The sequence below is a fragment of the Loxodonta africana genome, chromosome 3 (assembly GCF_030014295.1).
Source record: "Loxodonta africana isolate mLoxAfr1 chromosome 3, mLoxAfr1.hap2, whole genome shotgun sequence".
NCBI classification, from domain to species: domain Eukaryota; kingdom Metazoa; phylum Chordata; class Mammalia; order Proboscidea; family Elephantidae; genus Loxodonta; species Loxodonta africana.
The window spans coordinates 16,052,169-16,057,765 of NC_087344.1; the positions used below are offsets into that span (position 1 = coordinate 16,052,169).

General features: G+C 41.7%; 1 pseudogene; it reads left to right on the forward strand.

The window, feature by feature from the left end:
* The first annotated feature begins 293 nt into the window (after window positions 1–293).
* LOC100675160 (olfactory receptor 7G2-like) lies at window positions 294–1,408 on the forward strand (annotated as a pseudogene).
* Window positions 1,409–5,597: the final 4,189 nt, after the last annotated feature.

Genomic DNA, 5,597 nt, shown 5'->3' on the forward strand with positions numbered 1-5,597 from the left:
TGTTACCTGCCAGTGAGTGGACTTTAGACACATGGCAACTCATGCTCAACAGAACCAAAAGCTGCCACATCCTGTGCCATCCTCATACTTGATTGTGAATTGAACCATTTTAATACAGAGTTTTTATTGGCTAATTTTCAGAAATAGATCACCAGGCCTTTCTTCCTATAAAATTACAAAATATTTAAAATGATCGTAAGAACTCAGATAGTGTAAAAAAAAAAAAAATGAGCATCTTATCAACACTTTGCAGAATAAATGTTGATGCTCAGCTATTGATCAAATTCACATATTTTTTATTAAATAATCAAATAATATGCACACAGGTGACACCAACTTTGTATCTTCTCGATTTCTCATGACCCTGCCCTAGGTGCTGTTTACCTTTGGTGATGCAGCTACTGCTGGTATAGGGACCACGCACTTGGTTGTCTTGTCACCTGATCTGTTCCATCAGATTCATCAACAATATGAAACCTAAAAACCAAACAAGTTTCTCTGGATTCCTTCTCCTGGCACTGACAGAGGATCCGGAACTGCAACCCCTTCTCTTTGCCCTGTTTCTGTTCATATATCTGGTCATTGTCCTGGGGAACCTGCTCATCATCCTGGCTGTCAGCTCTGACCCTCACCTCCACACCCCCATGTATTTCTCTCTTGCCAATCTGTCCTTCACTGACATCTGTTTCAGCACCACCACGATCCCAAACATGCTGGTGAATCTCCAAACACAGAATCAGAGCATCACGTATGCAGGCTGCCTCACCCAGGTCTGCTTTGTCTTGGTTTTTGCTAGTTTGGAAAGTTTTCTCCTGGGAGTAATGGCCTATGACAGCTACGTGGCCATTTGTCACCCACTGACATACACAGCCATCATGAACCCCCGCCTCTGTGGTCTGCTGATTCTACTCTCCTTGTCCATTACCACTGTGATGCCTTGATCCACAGTCTCATAGTGTTGAAACTGTCTTTCTGCTCAGACCGGACAATCGCCTACTTCTTCTGTGAAGCTTTTCAGATCATCAAGATTGCCTCTTCTGATACCCTCCTCAATAGCATCTTCTTATATTTGGCAGCTACCATACTAGGTGGTGTTCCTCTCTCTGGAATCATTTTCTCTTATACTCAAATTGTCTCCTCCATTTTGAGAATGCCTTCAGCAGGTGGAAAGTATAAGGCTTTCTCCACCTGTGGGTCCCACCTCTCAGTTGTTTCCTTGTTCTATGGGACAGGCTTAGGTACGTGTGTTAGTGCCGCATTTACACACTCTTCCAGGAAGACTGCAGTGGCTTCAGTGACGTACACTGTGGTCACTCCCACGATGAACCCCTTCACCTACAGCCTGAGAAACAGGGACATGAAGGGAGCCTTGAAGAACATTTTCAAGTGCATACCTGCTTTTCAGTGATTAAATTATCTGCTTTGGGCCTGGATTTCTAGTTTGCATCAAAGCGAAAAAATACTTATGAGCTAGAATCCCCGACTCTCCTATAACCAGGTTTTCTAAAATGACAAAATAACATAATGGCTAAGCAGCTAAGAAACCAAATGACACATAGCATTGGGCAAATCTGCTGCAAAAGACCTCTTTAAAGTGTTGAAAAGCAAAGATATTACCTTGAAGACTAAGATGCACCTGACCCAAGCCATGGTGTTTTCAGTCCCCTCCTATGCATGTGAAAACAGGACAATGAATAAGAAAGACCAAAGAAGAATCAATGCCTTTGAATTGTGTTGTTGGAGAAGAATATTGACTATATCATGGACTACCAAAAGAAGGAACAAATCTGTCTTGGAGGAAGTACGATCAGAATGCTCCTTAGAAGCAAGGATAGCGAGACTACGTCTCACACACTTTGAACATGTTTTCAGGAGAGATCAGTCCCTCGGGAAGGACAGCATGCTTGGTAAAGTAGCGGGTCAACAAAAATGAGGAAGACCCTCAATGAGATGGACTGACACAGTGGCTATCACAATGGACTTAAGCATACCAAGGATTGGGAGGATGACTCAGGACCAGGCCATGTTTTGTTCTGTTGTACACAGGGTAGCTATGAGTCTGAACTACTCAATGGCTCCTAACAATGACAATAACAAGTGCAATTCAATTTGGGATTGAACCCTGACTCTGCTCCTTGTGTAACCTTGGTTTCTTTCTTTTTTTTTTCGGTCAAGTTCTGTAGAAGCAGTGCCTGAGGCAGGTGTTTTGTTATGTGACTTTGGGGGGCAGCAGAAGGGAAGTGGGTGGAGGTGAGGGGGGCCAGAAAAAGGAAAAAGTAAGGCTGTAGGAATAGCCAGAGACTAGCTTCAGTTTGATCCCATGGCTAGAGCCATGTGAATGGAAACCTAGAGTTAGTCCCAATGTGAGGGATGGGAGCTTACTTTTCATGCCCCGATTAGTAGTTACTGAGACATGTCACTGGTGAACTGTATGTGTCCAGGGTAACGTCAGCATTCACTGTATTCAGTTTCATTATGTATAAAATGATCAAAATTAGATGGTCTCAGGACTTCAGAAGATTGTGAAATACCTGAACCTTTTCAGCAAGAAAGGCTTCGGTTCTAATAAGAAAATATAAACTCTACTCTAACATGCTTTCGTTACAAGGACTTCATTACAAGGACTTGAGAGTTAGAGAACGTACAAAAACAGGAGAGTAGGGCTTCATTCAGTCTCCTACAAGGTGGCTCCATCCTAGGACGGCTGCAACAGATCCAGGCATCATATCCACACATGATGCTCCGAGACGCAAAACTGACCTTCTCTGGGCCTATTGTTAATAGAGGTCTATTGTTAATAGACGTTTCCGTGGAGTCATACAGAAGACATCTCCTCCTGTCTCATCACTTTGAATAGCATCATACAGCCCTTCCTCATCAAATTTCTGGTATGGGGAAAAGCAAGTACTATGACAGGCTCAGACTGACCATGCAGATTGTATTTCCTGTTGGGAAGTGAATCCCTGCAACCACTAAAATCACTTAATACAATGGCTGACACATAATTCTCAGTACAATCCAACTGGGATCATTGTGTTCTACACGTTACCATTATTTATAAGGCTTGTTATTCCTTGCTCGCAAACACTTCTACCACTTGATTCAGCAGTTTTATTAGTTTACCTTTAATGTAATATCTTTCAGTAGGTTTTACTAGTCTTAATAATATAATCAAATGAATAATTATTCAGTAGGCTGGATAGGGTTGATAGTTGTTATGGATTGAATTGTGTCCCCTCAAAATATCTGTCAACTTGGCTAGGTCATGTTTCCCAGTATTGTATGATTATCTACCATTTTGTCATCTAAAGTGATTTTCCTATGTGTTGTAAATCCTATTAATATGATGTTCATGAGAGGGATTAGGAGCAGTTACATTAGATAGTGCCTTAATCCAATCTCTTTTTATTTTTTTTAATAATTTTTATTCTGCTTTAAGTGAAAGTTTACAAATCAAGTCAGTCTGTCACATATAAGCTTATATACACCTTACTCCATACTCCCACTTACTCTCCCCCTAAAGAGTCAGCCCTTCCAGTCTCTCCTTTCATGACAATTTTGCCAGTTTCTAACCCTCTCTACCCTTCTATCTCCCCTCCAGACAGGAGATGCCAACACAACCTCAAGTGTCCACCTGATACAAGTAGCTCACTCCTCATCAGCATCTCTCTCCAACCTATTGTCCAGTCCCTTCCATGTCTGATGAGTTGTCTTCGGGAATGATTCCTGTCCTGGGCCAACAGAAGGTTTGGGGACCATGACCGCCGGGATTCCTCTAGTCTCAGTCAGACCATTAAGTCTGGTCTTTTTATGAGAATTTGGGTTCTGCATCCCACTGATCTCCTGCTCCCTCAGGGGTTCTCTGTTGTGCTCCCTGTCAGGGCAGTCATCGGTTGTGGCCGGGCACCATCTAGTTCTTCTGGTTTCAGGATGATGTAAGTCTCTGGTTCATGTGGCCCTTTCTGTCTTTTGGGCTCATAGTTATTGAGTTACCTTGGTGTTCTTCATTCTCCTTTGATCCAGGTAGGTTGAGACCAACTGATGCATCTTAGATGGCCGCTTGTTAGCATTTAAGACCCCAGACGCCACATTTCAAAGTGGGATACAGAATGTTTTCATAATAGAGTTATTTTGCCAATTGACTTAGACGTCACATTAAGCCATAGTCCCCAAGCCCCGCCCTTGCTTTGCTGACCTTCAAAGCATTCAGTTTATCCTGGAAACTGCTTTTGGTCTAGTCCAGTTGAGCTGACCTTCCGTGTATTGAGTATTGTCCTTCCCTTCACCTAAAGTAGTTCTTATCTACTAACTAATCAGTAAATAGCCCTCTCCCACCCTCCCTCTCTCCCCCTCTCGTAACCACAAAAGTATGTGTTCTTCTAGTTTATACTATTTCTCAAGATCTTATAATAGTGGTCTTACACAATATTTGTCCTTTTGCCTCTGACTAATTTCGCTCAGCATAATGCCTTCCAGGTTCCTCCATGCCATGAAATGTTTCACACATTCGTCACTGTTCTTTATCGATGTGTAGTATTCCATTGTGTGAATATACCACAATTTATTTAACCATTCATCTGTTGATGGACACCTTGGTTGCTTCTAGCTTTTTGCTATTGTAAACAGAGCTGCAATAAACATGGGTGTGCATATATCTGTTTGCGTGAAGGCTCTTATTTCTCTAGGGTATATTCCAAGAAGTGGGATTTCTGGGTTGTATGGTAGTTCTATTTCTAACTTTTTAAGAAAACCCCAGATAGATTTCCAAAGTGGTTGTACCGTTTTACATTCCCACCAGCAGTGTATAAGAGTTCCAATCTCTCCGCAGCCTCTCCAACATTTATTATTTTGTGTTTTTTGGATTAATGCCAGCCTTGTTGGAGGGAGATGGAATCTCATCGTAGTTTTAATTTGAATTTCTCTAATGGCTAATGATCGAGAGCATTTTCTCATGTATCTGTTAGCTGCCTGAATATCTTCTTTAGTGAAGTGCGTGTTCATATCCTTTGCCTACTTCTTGATTGGGTTGTTTGTCTTTTTGTGGTTGAGTTTTAACAGAATCATATAGATTTTAGAGATCAGGCGCTGCTCAGAGATATCATAGCTGAAAATTCTTTCCCAGTCTGTAGGTGGTCTTTTTACTCCTTTGGTGAAGTCTTTAGATGAGCATAGGTGTTTGATTTTTAGGAGCTCCCAGTTATCTGGTTTCTCTTTGTCATTTTTGGTAATGTTTTGTATTCTGTTTATGACTTGTATTAGGGCTCCTAACGTTGCCCCTGTTTTTTCTTCCATGATCTTTATCATTTTAGCCTTTATGTATAGGTCTTTGATCCACTTGGAGTTAGTTTTTGTGCATGGTGTCAGGTATGGGTCCTGTTTCATCTTTTTGCAAATGGATATCCAGTTAAGCCAGCACCATTTGTTAAAAAGACTATCTTTTCCCCAATTAACTGACACTGGGCCTTTGTCAAATATCAGCTGCTCATATGTGGGTGGATTTATACCTGGGCTCTCAATTCTGTTCCATTGGTCTATGTGCCTGTTGTTGTACCAGTACCAGGCTGTTTTGACTACTGTGGCTGTATAGTATGTTCTAA